We start from the raw sequence: 5,910 nt of genomic DNA, 5'->3' as shown, positions 1-5,910 counted from the left end.
CAACTTAGAAGCTTCATCTGTGTTCTACTATGGTGCTTTTAGTGTCTCCGTATAGCGCAGCACGAGACATAGCATTGCAGACGATAAGTACAACCGTTTCAGAGAGAAGAGCGGCCAATGTGACAATCTGGCTTTAAGTCGATTCGATAACAAATGACGAAAACGGACGGATTTCTCAGGTTTCTACTACATATGAACACATTTCACATTCTCCCGTGCAACGCGGCTGCTAGTCCTCCTTTCATGCAGAATCTTAAGGTCCTAGCTCATGTCCAAGGCACCAAAGACAGCTAAAAAGTCAATAATCGATACCTAAAACTTGAATTGTACTACTTCTTACTGGCTATTACATCAACTTAGAAGCTTAATCTGTGTTCTACTATGGTGCTTTTAGTGTCTCCGCATACCGCAGCACGCGACATAGCTTTGCAGACGATAAGTAGAACCGTTTCAGAGAGAAGAGCGGCCAATGTGACGATCTGGCTTTAAGTCGATTCGATAACAAATGACGAAAACGGACGGATTTCTCAGGTTTTTACTACATATGAACACTTTTCACATTCTCCCGTGCAACTCGGCTGCTAATCCTCCTTTCATGCAGATTCTTAAGGTCCTAGCTCATGTCCAAGGCATCAAAGCCAGCTTAAAAGTCAATAATCAATACCTAAAACTTGAATTGTACTACTTCTTACTGGCTATTACATCAAATTAGAAGCTTCATCTGTGTTCTACTGTGGTGGTTTTAGTGTCTCCGCCTACCGCAGCATACGACATAGCTTTGCAGACGATAAGTACAACCGTTTCAGAGAGAAGAGCGGCCAATATGACGATCTGGCTTTAAGTCGATTCGATAACAAATGACGAAAACGGACGGATTTCTCAGGTTTCTACTACATATGAACACATTTCACATTCTCCCGTGCAACGCGGCTGCTAGTCCTCCTTTCATGCAGAATCTTAAGGTCCTAGCTCATGTCCAAGGCACCAAAGCCAGCTAAAAAGTCAATAATCGATACCTAATACTTGAATTGTACTACTCCTTACTGGCTATTACATCAACTTAGAAGCTACATCTGTGTTCTTCTATGGTGCTTTTAGTGTCTCCGAATACCGCAGTACGCGACATAGCTTTGCAGACGATAAATACAACCGTTTCAGAGAGCAGAGCGGCCAATGTGACGATTTGGCTTTAAGTCGATTCGATAAAAATGACGAAAACGGTCGGATTTCTCAGGTTTTTACTCTATTTGAACACTTTTCACATTCTCCCGTGCAGCTCGGCTGCTTGTCCTCCTTTCATGCAGAATCTTAAGGTCCTAGCTCATGTCCAAGGCACCAAAGCCAGCTAAAAAGTCAATAATCGATACCTAAAACTTGAATTGTACTACTTCTTACTGGCTATTACATCAACTTAGAAGCTTCATCTGTGTTTTACTATGATGCTTTTAGTGTCTCCGAATAGCGCAGCACGAGACATAGCATTGCAGACGATAAGTACAACCGTTTCAGAGAGAAGAGCGGCCAATGTGACAATCTGGCTTTAAGTCGATTCGATAACAAATGACGAAAACGGACGGATTTCTCAGGTTTCTACTACATATGAACACATTTCACATTCTCCCGTGCAACGCGGCTGCTAGTCCTCCTTTCATTCAGAATCTTAAGGTCCTAGCTCATGTCCAAGGCACCAAAGACAGCTAAAAAGTCAATAATCGATACCTAAAACTTGAATTTTACTACTTCTTACTGGCTATTACATCAACTTAGAAGCTTCATCTGTGTTCTACTATGGTGCTTTTAGTGTCTCCGCATACCGCAGCATGCGACATAGCTTTGAAGACGATAAGTACAACCGTTTCAGAGAGAAGAGCGGCCAATGTGACGATCTGGCTTTAAGTCGATTCGATAACAAATGACGAAAACGGACGGATTTCTCAGGTTTTTACTACATATGAACACTTTTCACATTCTCCCCTGCAACTCGGCTGCTAGTCCTCCTTTCATGCAGAATTTTAAGGTCCTAGCTCATGTCCAAGGCACCAAAGCCAGCTAAAAAGTCAATAATCGATACCTAAAACTTGAATTGTACTACTTCTTACTGGCTATTACATCATCTTAGAAGCTTCTCTGTGTTCTACTATGGTGCTTTTAGTGTCTCCACATACCGCAGCACGCGACAAAGCTTTCCAGACGATAAGTACAACCGTTTCAGAGAGAACAGCAGCCAATGTGACGATCTGGCTTTAAGTCGATTTGATAACAAATGACGAAAACGGACGGATTTCTCAGGTTTTTACTACATATGAACACATTTCACATTCTCCCGTACAACGCGGCTGCTAGTCCTCCTTTCATGCAGAATCTTAAGGTCCTAGCTCATGTCCAAGGCACCAAAGCCAGCTAAAAAGTCAATAATCAATACCTAAAACTTGAATTGTACTACTTCTTACTGGCTATCACATCAACTTAGAAGCTTCATCTGTGTTCTACTATGGTGCTTTTAGTGTCTCCGCATACCGCAGCACGCGACATAGCTTTGAAGACGATAAGTACAACCGTTTCAGAGAGAAGAGCCGCCAATGTGACGATCTGGCTTTAAGTCGATTCGATAACAAATGACGAAAACGGACGGATTTCTCAGGTTTTTACTACATATGAACACTTTTCACATTTTCCCGTGCAACTCGGCTGCTAGTCCTCCTTTCATGCAGAATCTTAAGGTCCTAGCTCATGTCCAAGGCACCAAAGCCAGCTAAAAGTCAATAATCGATACCTAAAACTTAAATTGTACTACTCCTTACTGGCTATTACATCATCTTAGAAGCTACATCTGTGTTCTACTATGGTGCTTTTAGTGTCTCCGAATACCGCAGTACGCGACATAGCTTTGCAGACGATAAATACAACCGTTTCAGAGAGCAGAGCGGCCAATGTGACGATTTGGCTTTATGTCGATTCGATAAAAATGACGAAAACGGACGGATTTCTCAGGTTTTTACTCTATTTGAACACTTTTCACATTCTCCCGTGCAGCTCGGCTGCTTGTCCTCCTTTCATGCAGAATCTTAAGGTCCTAGCTCATGTCCAAGGCACCAAAGCCAGCTAAAAAGTCAATAATCGATACCTACAACTTGAATTGTACTACTTCTTACTGGCTATTACATCAACTTAGAAGCTTCATCTGTGTTCTACTATGGTGCTTTTAGTGTCTCCGTGTAGCGCAGCACGAGACATAGCATTGCAGACGATAAGTACAACCGTTTCAGAGAGAAGAGCGGCCAATGTGACAATCTGGCTTTAAGTCGATTCAATAACAAATGACGAAAACGGACGGATTTCTCAGGTTTCTACTACATATGAACACATTTCACATTCTCCCGTGCAACGCGGCTGCTAGTCCTCCTTTCATGCAGAATCTTAAGGACCTAGCTCATGTCCAAGGCACCAAAGACAGCTAAAAAGTCAATAATCGATACCTAAAACTTGAATTGTACTACTTCTTACTGGCTATTACATCAACTTAGAAGCTTCATCTGTGTTCTACTATGGTGCTTTTAGTGTCTCCGCATACCGCAGCACGCGACATACCTTTGCAGACGATAAGTAGAACCGTTTCAGAGAGAAGAGCGGCCAATGTGACGATCTGGCTTTAAGTCGATTCGATAACAAATGACGAAAACGGACGGATTTCTCAGGTTTTTACTACATATGAACACTTTTCACATTCTCCCGTGCAACTCGGCTGCTAGTCCTCCTTTCATGCAGGATCTTAAGGTCCTAGCTCATGTCCAAGGCACCAAAGCCAGCTAAGAAGTCAATAATCGATACCTAAAACTTGAATTGTACTACTTCTTACTGGCTATTACATCAACTTAGAAGCTTCATCTGTGTTCTACTATGGTGCTTTTAGTGTCTCCGCATACCGCAGCACGCGACATAGCTTTGAAGACGATAAGTACAACCGTTTCAGAGAGAAGAGCGGCCAATGTGACGATCTGGCTTTAAGTCGATTCGATAACAAATGACGAAAACGGACGGATTTCTCAGGTTTTTACTACATATGAACACTTTTCACATTCTCCCGTGCAAATCGGCTGCTAATCCTCCTTTCATGCAGATTCTTAAGGTCCTAGCTCATGTCCAAGGCATCAAAGCCAGCTTAAAAGTCAATAATCAATTCCTAAAACTTGAATTGTACTACTTCTTACTGGCTATTACATCAAATTAGAAGCTTCATCTGTGTTCTACTGTGGTGGTTTTAGTGTCTCCGCCTACCGCAGCATACGACATAGCTTTGCAGACGATAAGTACAACCGTTTCAGAGAGAAGAGCGGCCAATATGACGATCTGGCTTTAAGTCGATTCGATAACAAATGACGAAAACGGACGGATTTCTCAGGTTTTTACTACATATGAACACTTTTCACATTCTCCCGTGCAACTCGGCTGCTAGTCCTCCTTTCATGCAGAATCTTAAGGTCCTAGCTCATGTCTAAGGCACCAAAGCCAGCTAAAAAGTCAATAATCGATACCTAAAACTTGAATTGTACTACTCCTTATGGCTATTACATCATCTTAGAAGCTACATCTGTGTTCTACTATGGCGCTTTTAGTGTCTCCGAATACCGCAGTACGCGACATAGCTTTGCAGACGATAAATACAACCGTTTCAGAGAGCAGAGCGGCCAATGTGACGATTTCGCTTTAAGTCGATTCGATAACAAATGACGAAAACGGACGGATTTCTCAGGTTTTTACTCTATTTGAACACTTTTCACATTCTCCCGTGCAGCTCGGCTGCTTGTCCTCCTTTCATGCAGAATCTTAAGGTCCTAGCTCATGTCCAAGGCACCAAAGCCAGCTATAAAGTCAATAATCGATACCTAAAACTTGAATTGTACTACTTCTTACTGGCTATTACATCAACTTAGAAGCTTCATCTGTGTTTTACTATGATGCTTTTAGTGTCTCCGAATAGCGCAGCACGAGACATAGCATTGCAGACGATAAGTACAACCGTTTCAGAGAGAAGAGCGGCCAATGTGATAATCTGGTTTTAAGTCGATTCGATAACAAATGACGAAAACGGACGGATTTCTCAGGTTTCTACTACATATGAACACATTTCACATTCTCCCGTGCAACGCGGCTGCTAGTCCTCCTTTCATGCAGAATCTTAAGGTCCTAGCTCATGTCCAAGGCACCAAAGACAGCTAAAAAGTCAATAATCGATACCTAAAACTTGAATTGTACTACTTCTTACTGGCTATTACATCAAGTTAGAAGCTTCATCTGTGTTCTACTATGGTGCTTTTAGTGTCTCCGCATACCGCAGCACGCGACATAGCTTTGAAGACGATAAGTACAACCGTTTCAGAGAGAAGAGCGGCCAATGTGACGATCTGGCTTTAAGTCGATTCGATAACAAATGACGAAAACGGACGGATTTCTCAGGTTTTTACTACATATGAACACTTTTCACATTCTCCCGTACAACGCGGCTGCTAGTCCTCCTTTCATGCAGAATCTTAAGGTCCTAGCTCATGTCCAAGGCACCAAAGCCAGCTAAAAAGTCAATAATCAATACCTAAAACTTGAATTGTACTACTTCTTACTGGCTATCACATCAGCTTAGAAGCTTCATCTGTGTTCTACTATGGTGCTTTTAGTGTCTCCGCATACCGCAGCACGCGACATAGCTTTGAAGACGATAAGTACAACCGTTTCAGAGAGAAGAGCGGCCAATATGACGATCTGGCTTTAAGTCGATTCGATAACAAATGACGAAAACGGACGGATTTCTCAGGTTTTTACTACATATGAACACTTTTCACATTTTCCCGTGCAACTCGGCTGCTAGTCCTCCTTTCATGCAGAATCTTAAGGTCCTAGCTCATGTCCAAGGCACCA

The sequence above is a fragment of the Schistocerca gregaria genome, unplaced genomic scaffold (assembly GCF_023897955.1).
Source record: "Schistocerca gregaria isolate iqSchGreg1 unplaced genomic scaffold, iqSchGreg1.2 ptg000448l, whole genome shotgun sequence".
NCBI classification, from domain to species: Eukaryota; Metazoa; Arthropoda; class Insecta; order Orthoptera; family Acrididae; genus Schistocerca; species Schistocerca gregaria.
The sequence above is the reverse complement of the archived record's forward strand: the minus strand, read 5'-3'. Positions refer to the sequence as shown.